This window comes from Panthera tigris, chromosome B3 (assembly GCF_018350195.1).
Source record: "Panthera tigris isolate Pti1 chromosome B3, P.tigris_Pti1_mat1.1, whole genome shotgun sequence".
NCBI classification, from domain to species: domain Eukaryota; kingdom Metazoa; phylum Chordata; class Mammalia; order Carnivora; family Felidae; genus Panthera; species Panthera tigris.
The window spans coordinates 68,095,577-68,114,030 of record NC_056665.1 but is presented as its reverse complement, the minus strand read 5'-3'; the positions used below and the strand labels follow the sequence as shown (position 1 = coordinate 68,114,030).

General features: G+C 39.2%; 1 protein-coding gene across 11 annotated transcripts in view; it reads left to right on the top strand.

The window, feature by feature from the left end:
* Positions 1–18,454, top strand: part of FMN1 (formin 1) — a 429,856-nt gene that overhangs the window by 247,780 nt on the left and 163,622 nt on the right. The window lies entirely within an intron of this gene.

The window sequence follows — 18,454 nt, the reverse complement described above, 5'->3', positions numbered from 1 at the left end:
TGCTAGAAACCTAGGGCTCTCAAGCCCTGCCTGCAATGGTTTCCTAGGCCTACCTCAACCAAGTGGGTGACTAAAAACACCAAAAATCTATTGTCTCAGAATTCTGGAGATTAGGAGTCTGAAACCAAGATACTGGAAAGGGCCATCCCTCTGAAACCAGTAGAGGAATCCTTCTTTTCCTCTTGGTATCTTCCTGTCTTCTGGTTGCTGGCAATCTGTGGCATTCCTTGGCATGCAGCAATGTAATTCCATTCTCTACCTTTGTCATCACTTGGTATTCTCCCTCTGTGTCTTCCCATGGCCATATTATTTTTTAAGTTTGTTTACTTTTAGAGAGAGCACAATAAGGGGAGGGGCAGAGAAGGAGAGAGAGAATCCGATGCAGGCTCCGCACTGTCAGCCAGCCTGATGTGGGGCTTGAACTCACAAAACCGTGAGATCATGAACTGAGTGGTAACTAAGAGTCAGATACTTTAACCGACCGAGCCACCCAGGCACCCCCACCTCAGCTTTTTTTTTTTTTTTTTAAGTCATAGCCATCTTTTTTTTTTTTTTTTTGAATTTTTTTTAACATTTATTTTATTTTTGAGACAGAGAGAGACAGAGCATGAACAGGGGAGGGTCAGAGAGAGGGAGACACAGAATCCGAAACAGGCTCCAGGCTCTGAGCCGTCAGCACAGAGCCCGACGCGGGGCTCTAACTCATGGACCGCGAGATCATGACCTGAGCCGAAGTCGGCTCCTCAACCGACTGAGCCACCCAGGCGCCCCAAGTCATAGCCATCTTCTTATGAGGACACCAGCCACATTGGATTAGGGGCCTATCTGACTCCAGTGTGACCTCATCTTTATTACTTTTGTCTTCAGTGACCCCATTTCCAAATAAGGTCATGTTCCGAGATACTGTAGATTACGACTTCAACATATCTTTTGTAGGAGAAATATGGTTCGATCCAAAAAGATTCCAACTCCTTCCTAGTGAAATAAAGTCTATATTTATAATGAGGTCCCTCATAATTCACATGTGTACTAAACTTCTAGAGGATATCCCACAAATTCTTAATTGTCTTCTACAGACAGCTTTCTGTAGACAGTTGCAGGCTTTGCCTACAGTTGTAGAGGTATGTAGGATCCCCATCCCATGCCATCCCATGCAATTTAGGAAAAATTGATAGAAAGCTTTCACTTTTCTCCTTAGTGCTATGTCCCATGGGGAAGAGAAGGAACATTTACTCTACTAGTTTTGATAGCCATGCAGATTGATTGTTGGGATGGAAATCTAAAGTAGGATTATAGTACAGAAATTCAAAACAAAATGATAAAATGTGACTTAAAGCTCGTGTGGCACCATGTCTCTAGTGTATCTTGAATGGTGAGCCATTATACTCCCATCCCTCCTAAACCAGAGAGTAAATAAACTCTCCATCCAGCAGTTAAAGGCTGAGTTATATGAATAGAATAAGTTTCTGGCCTTGGGAGAATTTGAGCAATGATGACTGCAGGCTGCCTGAAGGCATGGAGTTGAATTTTCCTGCGTTGTCTGTCCCAGAGAGTCCTTCTTTCCTCTCAGTCTGAACACTGTAGCTTAGCATTCATCCCTTGAGTTTATTTTTTTTTAATTTTTTTTAACGTTTATTTTTTGATAGAGACAGAGCATGAGTGGGGGAGGGGCAGAGAGAGAGGGAGACACAGAATCCAAAGCAGGCTCCAGGCTCCGAACTGACAGCACAGAGCCTGACGCGGGGCTTGAACGCACGGGCCGTGAGATCATGACCTGAGCCAAAGTCAGATGCCCAACCGACTGAGCCACCCAGGTGCCCCCATCCCTTGAGTTTAAAAGGCAGAGTCTTAGACAGTTGGGCCTTAGACAGTTTTGTTTTGATTCTGTTTTATGTTTCATGAGAAGTTGGATCTTTTCACAGTTTTCTGTTTTCTTTCTGCCATGTAGAAGAAAGGGTTTCAGCCCTCTGTCCGGTTGCTTCTCACCAGGTCAGCTATCAGTAGTTTAGAATTGTTTCATGTTCATTACAACCAAGCACTCTTGAAGGGGCCTGGAGCTCTCAGACACCATTGATTGGCGTTTCTCATCTGTACCTTTGTGTGATGGTACTTTGGTCCACCCTGAAGACAGGGCGCACTGATGAATGCACTGACGTCTCTTGATCGTTTTGTCTTCTGAATCTCTGATCAATGGGAAAATGCATGTGATTTCATTTCAACACAGAAACTGTCAAGGCATTGGAATTATCTCCTGCCCACATTCCCACCCACCTCCACCCCATGGTGCCCCCCTCCAACCGCTGTCCCAGCCTTAGCTTTCACCTGCTGTGGTCTTCTCTCCATTTGCTTTGTGAGCAGAATTCAGTGGCCTGAAAACCAATAAAAGGGTTTTTCTGTCTCATCAGTCAGGGCATGGGATGCCAAATATGTTCTCAGACGCAAGACAGGATGACAGTTCGCCTTTTCACATGTTTTGGTGGGGAGCCTAAATCCTTAAAGTAAACTTCATCTGAGCAATTTTATGTGTCCCCAAAAATAAGGCCATGGAAGAGATTCAGACCTAGCAGTTTGACAGAACAGTGAAGCTTAGTTTTCCTTGAAACATTTAGTGGGACAGATAATCAGGCTGTGTGTGGAAAGCTTATTTTAATGGCATCACCAGGCCAGTTGACAGAGGCCACTACCCAGAAGCATACCTGGCCATGCTGACCATCAGCAGTGAGGGCTTGTTTGTACCGAGTCGGGTGACACTTCATAATATGGCATCATGGAGCCAGCCAGCCAGCCAGCTCCTCAGGCTGCAATGCCAGAGAGTGGTGGGGCCGGGGGAGGGGAACACAGGAGAAGAAGGGACAACGAATCTGAGTCAGCACTTACTTTCCTGAGCACCTGCCAAGGAACAATTGCATGTTTCCAATGAAGCTCTCCCTCTCCCTGAGGAGAGAGAGCAAGATGACTGCCAGCTCTGGTCTTGTTCCCCTCCAGCTGGCCCTTGCTCCTGACATCGGCTGGGGGCAGGAGTTGCTTACCTATCCCATCTCCAGTCAGTGCCACACTAGAAATGGCAGGGAGGGCACAAGAACAGTCATACCTATGAAAGGGGATTGTGTGAGTTGCTTTATCCCCTGAATTTTTAAAAAAAAATTTTTTAACGTTTATTTATTTTTGAGACAGAGAGAGACAGAGCATGAACGGGAGAGGGTCAAAGAGAGGGAGACACAGAATCTGAAACAGGCTCCAGGCTCTGAGCTGTCAGCACAGAGCCCGACGCGGGGCTTGAACTCACTGACCGCGAGATCATGACCTGAGCCGAAGTCGGCCACTTAACCGACTGAGCCACCCAGGTGCCCCTGAATTTTTTTTTTTAATTTATATATAAAGCCTGCCTCCGTGGACTAATATGCATCATGGCCTTGTGCATTATCTTGTGTCACTTCATAGTACTTCTCTTGGGAAAGTCTCACTCTGTCTTCTAAATTAGATTTCTATTACTTGTAAAATAAGAATTTGCAATCTGGTGATGGTGGGGGGGAGTTGGTTATGAAAGTTTTAGTTTCTCTAAACCAAAGGGTTCCCTATTATACCATATCTCATATCTCAAAAGATGCTCTCCGGCCAGTTTGGACTCCATACTAATTTATATTTCTGACTTGAAGGTATCCGGAGTAGATTATCAGCTTGACCGTCAGAGCTTGTAGCCCATAGGATAGGTTCATCAATTTCTACGTCTCTAGTATAGGATTCTACCTGCCTCTCAACTCAGTCCACAGGAATGTCTTCAAGGCAGTTGCAACAGTCATGAAAATACCCAGATCCCTTTGGCACCCAGTGGCTTAGAAATGTGAAGGATTACTCTTGATGAGATTAGTGACTTTTCATTTAGTAGTGCATGTGTGTTATGGCAGCCTCATAATGTCTGTGGTTGTGCCAAATAATGGTATTGATAAAGAAGCATAAGCCAAAGATCACCAGCCTAAAGGCACAAAAATTAAAAAGAGTATTTTTTAGAATTTTGCTTTGAAGAGTTACATGGTCTCCTTTCTGTATATTCCCCACTCTCTTCAGTTTCCATGAGAGAAACAAACCACATACTCATTTGTTCTATAGAGTTGGCCATGTCCTGTATATGGATATTTGAAATACATGCCTGTCATGGAAGTAAATATCTGCCCATGTATGTGGATCCTTCATTATTTGGGTTTTTTTGGGGGCGGGGTGGTGGTGGGTGGGGGACGTGATTCAGACAGGAAAGGTAGCAGCTTTTACATGCATTTATTTGCCCGAAGTGCCCAGGAGATGTTTGTTGGTAATAACATAGGTGGCTGTATTTAAGTAGATGTGGTGCCTGTTCTATGATAAAACCGAATTCACTGGAAATGGAAATCCTGTGACTGAAACAGAGAAATGTCAAATTTGAGGACTGAGCCAAAGAACAGAGTAACTACTTGGTCTGGTATTGGTTTGAATGTGTTTGATGTCTAATGAAGGTGTAGGTGTAGAAATTCATCATCTTCATTTTCAGACAAGGAAGGCTCCCTGGAAGAAGAAGGCTTCTATAATTCTCTTAATTTTGTAGCTGTGCCGAACTCACTTGGCCAAGTAGGCTTCCAGCATGCATGGTCTATTCAGTCCGTTTATTTTTATATTTACTTCTGGCCATGCCTGCCAAGCTCAGGCAGAAAGCTGAAGATATATGTGGATTTTATGTAAATGTGAAAATCCCACTGGGCCTGGCAGGAGTTCCTTCTCAGTCTGTCTGGCAAGACCTTTCTAGCTGAGCAGTCAGGGTGTGGTTTTTTCCAAAGTAACAAATCTGTCTTCCCATTTCTGTCTTAATTCTTATTCAAAGAGGCAGGTTCTTCTGAAAATCCACATATGTAAGAAATAATAATCATTTGGATACACTGGCTCAAGGTGCAGGATTAGGCAGTGTGGGATGTGGGCCTGCCTCTCCCCGCTCTGGAAGGCATTGCGAGAGCTCCTTGGGCAATGTAATAGTACGCATGTGTGACATGCCCTAATCCAGCATGCGGCGGGGGTCTGGAAAGGCTTTGCCTTAAACTAGGCATGTCTAATAGGGTTTAACGCAACCTGTGAATTCGCCCCTGCACAAGGTCAGCTTGTAGGTCAGTGGAATGCTGCACAAATTGCATTCTCCTCCAGACTGTAATTATACCTAGGAGAAAGCTCTGTGCTGCCCAGTTCAGCTGACTCCAGATAGGACCAAGATAAACTGAGGGCTTGCTAACATTTCTCAAAAACTGATTTTTAAAGATTTGATAGAAAGCGTCTCTTGTTTAAAAAAAAAATGACAGTCTTAAGGTTTATGAAGGGGCTTTGTATACGGGATGGTGAGACCTGCTATTGTCTGCCTTTCCTAGGAGCAGAAAAAGATTACTTGAAATGGAGGCATGAGGAATTTGAGTCAGACATTAAGCAAAACTCTTTGCTGCCAAAAGTTACTCAATACTAGAAAATGATTTTGAGGATTATGACAAATCAAGTAATACGCACATGAGGACAAAGAGGAATGAGAAATGGATATCGAGAGTAGTCCCAGAATAGGAATAGGATGAAAAGTTCAGGTTGTGTTTGCAATTAGCTGAGGTACGACTGTGTTTTATGTGTTTGATGATAGAAAATGGCTATAAATATACGTGTGCTGTACAAAGACACTCTTAATAGTTTCTTAAAGTATGAACTTCCTTGTAAAGTAAGGTCCGTCTTTAATTTCTGGGCTTGCCCAAAGGCAGAAGGTTAAGTTAAGCAGCATTTGCAAGTTTCTTCAATGCTAATGGTAAATGATCCCCAAACCCACTTCAACTAGTGTATGGACTGAATGAACAAACTTTTGCAAGTACTCATACTCTCTTGTAAATTTTCTCTAAAGTATCTATCTTGAACAGCATGGGGTGGGCACTTTTTTCCTAAGAGCCTACATGGAAAGAAGTCACATTGGGAGCTTCAAGGCATAATGCTGTCTACTGGCCACATAAACTTGGAAAACCATTTGTTTGACATTCATATTATGAAGCTATGGGCTAATAAAATTGGGAAGCTGACCAATATCCAGCAATCAAATGCAGTGGATTGGCTTCAAGGTCTTCAATAGTGTGAAAGCCCCTCTGCTTGCTGGTCTTAATGCCTGGAAGAACCTTTGCCCCAGTGGTCATACAGGATGGAAAGAGCCCCCTTCTATAATGGCTAAGCGGAACACAAGTTACACATACGTGGACCTTGAGAAACTTAACAGAAGACCATGGGGGAAGGGAAGGGGAAAAAATAGTTTCAAACAAAAAGGGAGGCAAACCATAAGAGACTCTTAAATACAGAGAAAAAACTGAGGGTTGATGGGGGTGGGGCAGGGGAAAGGGGAAAATGGGTGATGGGCATTGAGGAGGGCACTTGTTAGGATCAGCACTGGGTGTTGTATGTAAGCGATGAATTATAGGAATCTACCTCCAAAACCAAGAGCACGCTACATACACTGTATGTCAGCTAACTTGACAATAAATTCTATTAAAGGAGAAAAAAGAGAAGAACATGAATTACAGTGTCATTTGGGGCTCATGGTCTGCAGAGCTTATCATCACTCTCTTTTTTTAACGTTTTAAATTTATTTTTGAAAGACCAAGACAGAGCACGAGTAGGGAGGGGCAGAGAGAGAAGAAGACACAGAACCTGAAGCAGGCTCCAGGCTCTGAACTGTCAGCATAGAACCCGACGCGGGGCTCAAACCCATGAACTATGAGATCATGACCTGAGCCGAAGTCAGACGATTAACCAACTGAACTACCCACATGCCCTAGAGCTTATCGTTTCTTAAACTCCTTCACAGAGCAGTTTTCTGAACACGAGACCTGGATTTTTGTTTCAGGAAAAGAGCACTGAATGTAACTTTGGCGAATGGTTTCAAGTTACCCAGAGGAAGATTGTGCCCCAAACAGCCATCTCCTTCAAAACCCCCATTTTCAGTGAGTCCTGACATTTTTAAGGATCATATACAAAGAACAATTAGAATCTCTTTATGTTCACTGATCCCTGTAAATAACTCCCTTGTTTCAGACTTATTTATATGAGTTTCCCCTTCTAACTAGTCTTTGAACTCCCACTGAACAAGGATATATACATATATATTATTTACACCCCTTGCAGTACACCAACATAGGAGTTTCCATGTTGTGAGTTTTGTTGCATTAGACTGACTACATTTCTGCATCAATGTAAGGATGAATCAGGGAAGGTCTAGAAATAGAAGGCTGGTCTCCTGACTTTTTTCATGACAACTAGTCACCAGACTGTGATGCTGATGACTTTTCAGAGTTGGCCAAGAGGCCATGGCGGCTCAGTGTGCTAATGCTAAAAGAGGAAAGGACTGTTGTATTTCTGGCTGTAGTTATTAGCTGTGTTTGTATTTTTACTTAGATTGTCATGTTGCTGTGAATCTTTGACTTGGGCCAGACAAATTTTAAAAAAATGTTAAAATGGCACAGGATAGTAACAACTGGAAGGCTTAAAGAAATGAGCGGTGCTGGTTAATTATTTAATTAATAAATGGTTTGATGAAACTTTTAAATCCTTTAGCTATTCTTTTAATGCATCAGTTACATTTCCTATTATAGAAAGGGCAGACAATTAGATATCTGACAAAAGACAGGAGATGGAGGGTTCTAAAAATTTTCCTGCTAATCATTATGGTCACCAGTCCACACTTTTCAGTAATGCAAATATGGAAGGTGTAGATGATTTTGATTTCTTGCAAGCCCCGAATATATTAGAGAGGCTAGTGGATAGGGGAGAATAAATACCCAATATTACTTCATCTTCTTTTCATGTATTCTTTCTCTTCAGAGAAGTTTTTTAAAGTTTATTATTTTGAGAGACAGTGTGTGTGCATGTGCATGAGCAGGGGAGGGGCAGAGAGAGGGAGAGAGAGAATCCCAAGCAGGCTCCACACCATCAGCACAGAGCCCGACACAGGGTTTGAACTCATGAATTGTGAGATCATGACCTGAGCCGAAACCAGGAGCCAGAGGCTTAATCGACTGAGCCACCCAGGCACCCTTCTTCAAAGAAGAAGTTTTGAAGTTCACTTTATCTAGAAGTTACCTTACCAAGAATGCATATAATGCGATATAAGAAAAACAAGGGGAATTTTCAGTTAATAGAAGGTTCTGCATAAATTGGATCTGGTTATTTGAAACTTGTGCATGATTCTAAAAAATTATTTTTAAAAATGTAATTATTGGTTGATAACAAGATGATCTTCTCTTTTAAAAAATCTTCTGTTGTGTTATAAATCTTTGTCTTCTTCCCTCTTCTCTTTGTTTATTCTCTCCACCAGTTTTCTTTATTCTTGTCTTCTTCCCTCCTTGCTGTTTTCTTCCTAGCCACTCTGCTATAAAAGCAAATGCCTCTGATAACAGGTGTAGATCTGGGTAAGGAGTTGTGAGATTTGATCACAAATATCAAAAAGGAAAATCAAGTACTGGGTGAGCAGAACAAAGTGTTCTTCTATTTTTGTGCCTCTCGCTTTAATGCCCTAGCAGTGAGGCAACTACAGTTACTTTATAGGGCCTCTTGAGCATGAAGTATTGTTGTCCCTGGAAATCCATTGGGGGCCACTAAAGAAAACAAAGTTTACAGTATTCTGGTGTTCATTGCCCCCCAATTCACAACTGCCCATTTGGATTGGCCTGTGTGCAGAGCTAGCACATACCTACAGCTCACTAAAGGTACAATAAAAGGTAATTCTCATCTTCCTTCTTCTCTTTGAAGATGCCCCCTTCCCACAGCAATCTCTGTGTAAACCTCTTTCTCCTTGCTATTCAGCTAGGTGCTTATTTAAATTTCTTTGCATTGTACCAGCCTAATAGATCTAGTAATTGGAAAACATACTAAAAACGAAACAAAGAAAATCCACAAGAACATGTGACTGGTAACCAAATGTTTAACCTTGCTATGAAATCATTAGAAATGTAGACTAGTGCAGGGTGCCTGGATGGCTCAGTCAGTTAAGCATCTGACTTCGGCTCAGGTCACGATCTCACGATTCATGAGTTCAAGCCCCACATTGGGCTTTCTGTTGTCATCATGGAGCCTGCTTTGGATCTTCTCCTCTCTCCCTTGCCACTCCTCCCCCACCCCCACTTCTCTCTCCCTGTCTCCCCTCCCTCCCAAAAGTAAATAAACATTAAAAAAATTTTTAAGAAATATAGACTTGTGAAAAAACATTTTACCTGCCCTGTTGGCCAAAAAATTTTAAATTGGTAATACCCAGAGGGTGAGAGAATAGTGTAAATTGGTATCCCCTATTAGAAATAGTTTGGCACTGTCTGTCAAAATTCAAAATGGACATATTGTTTGAATAACTTCTGTAAATCTATTCTATAGAAATATAAGCTCAAGTGACTAAGAATACACCCATGTGGTTGCTCACTGCAGTATTGTAAATAACTGGCAAGTTTTGGAAAATTCCTAAGTGTCCATCAATAGAGGAATACTTAAATTAAGTGTCATACTTAAAGTGGCCCTGCCTCTATTGACATGGAATGTATCTGTATAATTAAAAAACTTATACAGAACCAGAGGGAAAAGTTGCAGAACAGAATGTACTGCCTTTCATTTTTATAAAGATAAAACCCTCCACACGTGTGGGCACGCATACATGTTTAGATCTGGAAGAAGACAAGCCCCCATTACTAGTGGTGGTAACCGAGCAGTGGAATTGGGAGATGAGAGAATTTCACCTTCTACTTTTTTTCTGGTCTTCTTTACAGTTTATATTTTATTACAATAAGCACTTGGTTTTGTAACTAAAAGTAGTAAACTCAGAAAAATAAAACAGACAGAAAAATAACAGAACAAATATTTCTGTAAACTTGACAATTCTCCAAAGACAGAACTCAGTCCCAAGCTCAGTACCTGGCAAATGGGAGTCATTTGATAGATGTGTTAAACGAAGGAGCCCTTGCTTATTCCAGTCTCTTTTCCCATGATCATGTTGGCCAAGACTTGGGCAGAAGCTTGTAAAATATGACCTGAGAACCCACAGAGAGTTTCTCTTCCTTTTTCCTCCTCCTCCCTGTCTCCAACACCATCCCTCACATCCTGCTCAGCCCCGTTGTTAAGCAATTTCAGGAAGATAAGAATATATACTGAAGTCTTGGGCCAGCCTTCTTAGTCAACTGAACTTTCACTTGGTCTGTTTATTAATGTAATGGGTTCCTCCATGGGTTTCATTTTATTCATTTTACATATTGGACTTAAGGATATTTTAAAGTATATGTTCTGCTCTTTTTCTTAACCCTCTCTTCTAATTTTTTCCTTCTAATTTGTTTGGTATTGTTCTCCACTTCCTAACTCCAAAATGTATTACACACTACAGTATTTGAAACAGTGTTGATATCAAAGCAAACATATAGACCAGTGGAAAAGAATAGAGAGCCCCAAAATAAACCCATGCGTATATGGTCACATGATCTCCAACAAGGGTGCCAAGACCACAAAATAAGGCTAAGATGGGCTCCTCAAAAAACAAAACAAAACAAAACCCACATATCCATATGCAAAAGCATGAAATTGGACCCTTACAGCATAAACAGAAATCAACACAAAATGGATTAAAGACTTAAATGTAAGTTCTGAAACTATAAAATTCATAGAAGAAAACATAAGGGGAAAAGCTTCATAATATTGGTCTTGGAATTATTTTCTGGATATGACACCAAAGGATAGGCAACAGAAGCAAAAATAGACAAGTGGGACTACATCAAACTGAAAAGCTTCTGCATAACAAAGGAAGCAATCAGAAGAATGTAAAGGACCTATGGAATGGGAGAAAACACATGTAAACCATATATCTGATGAGGTATTAAGAACCCAAAACCTATAAGGAATGCCTACAACTCCATAAAAAAGAATCCCAATTGAAAAATGGGCAAAGGATTTAGACATTTCTCCACAAAAGACCTACAAATGGCCAACAGGTGTACGAAAAAATGTTCAACATCACTAGTCATCAGGGAAATGCAAATCAACACCACAATGAGGTATCACCTCACATCTGTTAGAATAGCTATACTTTTTTTAAAAGGGGGGGAAAAAGAAAGAAAGAACAAGTGTTGGTGAAGATGTAGAAAAATTGGAACTCCTGTGCATTTTGGGTGGGAATGTAAAATGGTGCAGCTACTATGAAAAACAGTGTGGAGTTTCCTCACAAAAATTAAAAAGAAAACCACCACATGATCTGACAGCCTCACTTCTGGGTATTTATCCAAAAGAATTGAAAACAGGGTCTCAAAGAGATAACTGCACATCCATGTTCACTGCAGCAGTGTTCACAATAGCCAAGAGATGGAAATAACCTAATGCCCACTGATGGATGAATGGATAAAAGCCGTGTGATGTGTGTGTGTGTGTGTGTGTGTGTGTGTGTGTGTGTGTGTGTTTAGGGTTGTGTGTATATGCGCACACACACACACACACACACAATGGCATATTATTCAGCCTTAAGGAAATTATGTCACATGCTATAGAATGAATGAACTTTGAGAAAATTATGCTAAGTGAAATCAGTTAGTCACAGAAGGACAAATACTGCATGATTCCACTTATATGAGGTATCTAAAGTAGTCAAGCTCATAGAAGTAGAAAGTAGAAGCAGAAAACTGCCACAGAGGCTGTGGGGTGGGGGAGGAGGGGTGGAGAAGGAAATGGGGAGTCGAGTTTTTATTATACAGTATGAAAAATTCTAGATATCTGCTGTACAACAGTGTGATATAGTTAACAATACTATTAAGTGTTTAAGAATTTAATGAGGTATATTTCATGTTATGTTTTTTTTATTATTGTTATTGTTGTTATTATTATTATCTTTTAATCCATGAAGGAAGGAAAAGGAAAGAAAGGAAGATACTAAAACGGTTAAGACATACATCCATTCAGTGTCCATTTTGTTCTCACCATTTTGGCTGTTTTTGAGAAACCTTGCATTATTCCACAATTAAAGAGGGACTACATAGAAACTTAGAGGTATATTTTTTAAAGCTCTAGTCAGAGAGAGATAGGCAGGGAATTTCACACAAACAGGGAAGAGAATACAAATGCTCTGACTTTACTACTGGCCATCTCCCTTTTGGGAGGCAGCACTGCATTTCAGACAGGTCTTAAAGTTGTAGTCCAGCTAAAGGTAACAAATACTCTCTTTTCAAACACCTGCCATGCTGAGACATCAGACAAAATTGCAAGAATGGCTCACTATGGTGAGATCCTTTCCATATTTCAGCCTGGTTGAACACTGAAGGGATGGATATGCTTGTTTTTCCCAGTGACAGGCGATCTCAATGTTGGTCCTTTCCTCTCTCTGTCTCTCCCTCAGTTCCCTTCTGATTACTCTCTTGCCTTCTTTTAATTAGCTATTAAAAGAACTTGCATCTAAGCCTTCTCTTGCTTGTAGGTAGAATGTGTTACTCATGGTTTTCAGAACCCGAACTGGATAGCTTGATGAATGTTTTCTTGAAGAAAATTTTGCTACCTTTTTGTGATCTTGTCATAAATTTGATTTCCATGCCTATCTCCTTGACATCAGTGTGTATTCCATGGCCAAGGTTTTATCAGTTACTATCCTGGAGATTTAAGAATAAATCTAGTCAGGGGTCCCTGGGTGGCTCAGCTGGTTAAGCATCTGACTCAGGTCATGATCTCCTAGTTCGTGAGTTCGAGCCCTGCATCAGGCTCTCTGCTATCAGTGCAGAGCCCACTTCAGATCCTGTCTTTCTCTCTCCCTCTCTCCCAAAAATAAATGAACATTAATATATATATATGTATATATATATATACACATATACATATAATATATATACATATATTATATATATACATATACATATGTATGTATATATATGTGTGTGTGTGTATGTGTGTGTGTGTGTGTGTATATATATATATATATATATATATATATATATATATATATATATATATAAAATCCAGTCAGTTCCCAAAGCCTTGCTTCTTCAGAATTTTCTTTGTGACTAGTTCAGGTGTTGTTTTATTTGCCTTTATAGTTCTTTTCAGCAGTTTTACCAAAGTGATTTTTATGGAGGTATAATTCACCTACAACAAACAGTTTTAGCTGTACAATATAATGATTCAATATCTGTACAGGTTGCAAATGATCACCACAATAAGTGTAGTTACCATATAAATTTATGAAACATTTTTCTTGTGATGAGAATTTATAGGATTTACTCTTTCACAACCTTTAGGTATGTACTATACTATTATTGACTGTAGTCACCATGTTCTATATTACATCATGTACATACACATACATTCCATATATGTATATACTGTACAAGCCATTACATACATGGCTTATTTACTTTATAATTGGAAATTTGTATCTCTTGACACTCTCACCCATTTTTCCTGCTCCTCCCAACCTTTCTGCCTTCTAACAAACACCATTCTTTTCTCTATCTATGAGTTTTGTTTTGTTTTTTAGATTCCACATGTAAATGAATTGATATGGTGTTTGTCTTTCTCTGTCTGGCTTATTTCACTTAATATAATACCGTCTATGTCTATCCATGGTGTCACACACGGCAAGATCCCATTCTTTTTTATGACCGAATAATATTCCTGTGTGTGTGTGTGTGTGTGTGTGTGTGTGTGTGTGTGTGTGTGAGAGAGAGAGAGAGAGAGAGAGAGACGTCGTCTTTATCTGTTTGTCCATATCTTGGTAATTATAAATACCAATTATAAATACTTGGTAATATGTTGTTTCCATATCTTGGTAATTATAAATAATGCTGCAATGAAATGAGATGCATATATCTTTTCATATTACTGTTTTTGTTTTCTTGGGATAAATACCTAGTAGTAGAATTGCTGGAATAAGATAAATTGGTTTTAAATGACACATTAGACCAGGTGGACTTAACAGATGTCTATAGAACATTCCATCCAAAACCAACAGCATATACATTTTTTCAAGTGCACATGGAACATTCTTCAAAACAGATTACAATGTTAGGCTATAAAATAAATCTCAATAAATTTAAGAAGATTGAAATCCTATCAAGCATCTTTTTTCTGACCACACCGGTATGAGGGTAGAAATCAATGACAAGAAGTGGAAGAATCACAGATAAGTGGAGATTAAATGACATGCTTCTGAATAACCAGTGAGTCAATGAAGAAATCAAAGGAGAAATTAAAAAAAAAAATACCCTGAGACAAATGAGAATAGGAATGCAACATACCAAAATCAGTGGGATGCAGCAAACGGAGTTCTAAGGGAAAAGCTCATAAGGGCACAGTTCCATCTCAAGAAACAAGTAAAACGTTAAGCAATCAAAATTCACGCCTGAAGGAACTAGAAAAAGAACAAACAATGCCTAAAGTTAGTAGAAAGAACAAAATAACAGAGGTCAGAGTAGAAGTAAATGAAATAGAGACTAAAAAGTCAAGAGAAAAGATCGATGAAATTAACGACTGGTTCTTTGAAAAGAAACATGACAAATCTTTAGCTAGACTCACCAAGAAAACAAGAGGGAGAGCTCAAATAAATTTAGAAATAAAAAAGAAGTTATAATTGATACCACAGAAGAACAAAGGAATATAAGAGACTACTATGAACAATTATATGCCAACAAGTTGGACATATCCATGACATGGATAAATCGCTAGAAAACCAGTCTTCTAAGACTAAATCATAGTAAATCTGAACAGACTGGTTACTAGTAAGGAGATTGAATGAGTAATCAAAAACCTACCAGTAACAAAAGCCCAAGACCAGATAGTGTCCCTATCAAACATTCAAAGAAGATTTAATACCTATACTTCTCAAACTCATCCGAAAAATTAGAGGAAGGAATGCTTCCAATCTCATTTTAAAAGGCCAGCGTTACCCTGATACTGAAACCAGACATGAGCACCACACCAAAAAAGGAAAACTACAAACCAGTATCCCTGATGAACATAGATGCAAAAATCCATGACCAGATATTAGCAAACCAAATTCTGCAGCACATTAAAAGGATTATACATCATGATCAAGTGGGATTTATTCCAGGGATACAAAGATAGTTAAGTATCTGTAAATCAGTCAGTGTGATACATCTCATTAACAAAATGAAGAATAAAAATCATCATCTCAATAGATGCAGAAAAAGCACTTGACCGAATTCAACATCCATATATGATAAAAAATGATCAACAAGCCCACAGCTAATATCATACTCAAGACTGAAAAGCTGAAAGCTTTTCCTCTAAGATCAGGATCAAGACAACGATGCCTTCTCTTGCCACTTTTATTCAACATAGTACTGAGAACTAGCCAGAGTAATTAGGCAAGAAAAGAAATAAAAAGCAACTAGAAAGGAAAGGAGGAAGTAAGACTGTAACTATTTGCAAATAATGTGATTTTATATATAGAAAACCCTAAAGACTCCACCCAAAACTGTTAGAACTAATAAATGAATTCAGTAAAGTCTCAGGGTATAAAATAAATACACAAAAATCTGTTGCATTTCTATATACTAGCAGTGAGCAATCAGAAATTAAGAAAATAATCCCATTTATAATTATATCAAAAATAATAAAATATATAGGAATAAATTTAACCAAGGAGGTGACAGACTAATACACTGCAAAGTGTAAGACACTGATGAAAGAAATTAAAGGCACAATTGAATGTAAAGATATTCTGTGTTTATGGATTAGAAGAATTAATATTGTCAAAGTGTCTGTACTACCCAAAGAAATCTACAGATTCAATGCAATCCCTATCAAAATTTCAATGTCATTTTTCACAGAAATAGAAAAAATAATCCTAAAATGTGTGTATAGAACCACAAAAGACCTCAAATAGCCAGTGCAATCTTGAGAAAGAAAAACAAAGCCGAAGTGATTTTTTTTTTTTAGATAACTAAACTCTACAGACTTCACAAGGGCAAGGACTTGATCTGTCTCAAGCACCTCCATATCCTCAGGGTCCAAAGCAGTGCCAGGCACATAGAATATTCACAGAATATATACATATACATACATATATATATATATGTATGTATATGTATATATATTTGTGTGTGTGTATATATATATTTGTGTGTATATATATATATATATTGGGGTGTGTGTGTATATATATATATATATATATATATATATATATATATATATATTTAGAGAGATAGGGGAGAGAGAGAGAGAGTATGTGCAGGGAAAAGGGGCAGAGAGAGAGAGAGAGAGAGAGAAAATCCCAAGCAGACTTCAGGTTCAGCACAGAGCCTGACACGGGGCTCAATTCTACAACTCTGGGATCATGATCTGAGCCGAAATCAAGAGTTGGTTGCTCAACTGACTGACTGAGCCACCTAGGTGCCCACAAATCATTTCACGTTAAATTTGTGTTCTCAACCTAAGAAAAAGCCAGAAATTGCTTTTAAAAAAAAATTTTTTTTTAACGTTTATTCATTTTTGAGGCAGAGAGAGACAGAGCATGAACAGGGGAGGGTCAGAGAGAGGGAGACACAGAGTCCGAAACAGGCTTCAGGCTCTGAGCTGTCAGCACAGAGCCCAACGCAGGGCTCGAACCCATGGACCGCGAGATCATGACCTGAGCTGAAGCCGGCCACTCAATGGACTGAGCCACCCAGGCGCCCCGAAAATGCTTTTTTAAAGAAAATATTTGAGGGGCACCTGGGTGGCTCAGTCAGTTAAGCCTCTGACTTCAGCTCAGGTCATGATCTCATGGCTCATGAATTCAATCCCTGTGTAGGGCTCTATGCTGATAGCTCAAAGCCTGCAGCCTGCTTTGGGTTCTGTGTCTTCCTCTCTCTCTTTATGCCCATCCCCAATGTGTGCTCTTTCTCTCTCTCTGTCAAGAATAAATAAACATGGCGCACCTGGACGGCTCATTTGGTTAAGCCTCCGACTTTGGCTCAGGTCATGATCTTGCTGTTTCTGAGTTAGAGCCCCGCATCAGGCTCTGTGCTGACAGCTTGGAGCCTGGAGCCTGCTTCAGATTCTGTGTCTCATTCTTTCTCTGCTCCTCCCTTGATTTTGCGTGTGCGCGCGCGCGCTCTCTCTCTCTCTCTCTCTCTCTCTCTCTCACTCAAAAATGAATAGACATTTAGAAAAAAAATAAACATTAAAAAAGTTTTTAAAAAAAGAATATTTGATTAGATATAATCTCTTTTGTTTTTGTATATAAAAAAATTAAAAAGACCAAGTACCTACCTTCCTAATTCCTTTAAAAACTCTTGAAATTCTGTGTCTCCCAGGAATCTTTCTCTAAGACTATTGAAATTATTAAACACATTGGACTGAAAAATCAAATTTCCTTTTATTCGGATAAAATCTTGGTATTTACTATATTTTAGGTCTAGTAGTTACATAAAAGTAGCCATTCTGAGAAGGGAGAGGAAATATGAGGTTTGGCAATAATTGATTGAGGATCAACTGATAAATCGGTAATTAGACAATCTTGGAACAAACGCCTTTTGTTCCTTATTGCTCAACCAGCAGGTAACTCAGTCGGTCCGGGGCCAATATAAATGCAGGTGCTTGTTGCTGTCTGTGTCTTCATTATATTTTGGTAAATTTATAAGTACCTAAGTGGGAGGGGAAACACAGCTGTTTCATTTAATTTGTATTTGGTCCAGCAAAGTGCATTAAAAAAAAAGCTTATGATTTGGTGATGTTTGGTGTGCATTTTCTATTGGTTTTTGTAGCTGTGTCACATGAGAGAAAAGATCTCCCGCCCCCCACCCCCTGCCCCCTTAGTCGTGACTGTGTGATATGTTAGAAGGAACTGATTTGGCTGACTAGTTTTAAAGAAGACAAAACTATGAAGAGCTCTCTCTTCAGAATTGGCAGTGAGGTGTTTGGAGTTTATAAAAAGAGTGTAAAGTTTTGATATATATTATTATTAAAAAGCAATTTTAAGCAATTTAAAATTAAGGCTTGGGGCGCCTGGGTGGCTCAGTCGGTTAAGCGTCCGACTTCGGCTCAGGTCATGATCTTGCGGTCCGTGAGTTCTAGCCCCGCGTCGGGCTCTGTGCTGACAGCTCAGAGCCTGGAGCCTGCTTCATATTCTGTGTCTCCCTCTCTCTGACCCTCCCCTGTTCATGCTCTGTCTCTCCCTGTCTCAAAAATAAATAAACGTTAAAAAAAAATTAAAAAAAATAAAATAAAATAAAATTAAGGCTTAATGTACAAAGTATTACATTGTTAATAAATTTCATATATTGAAAAAATAAAAAGTAAAAATGTAGGAATACTATGTAAATTAGTACAATGCAGGGAGAATTAAATAATGAACATAAAGCATTTATAAAAGTGTAAAAAAAATAAAAAAATAAAGTGATTCTAAAAAAGTATTACATTGTTTATATTAAAAATAGCACAAGAAGAGGAAATTTTATTTAAATCTATGTTAAGAATA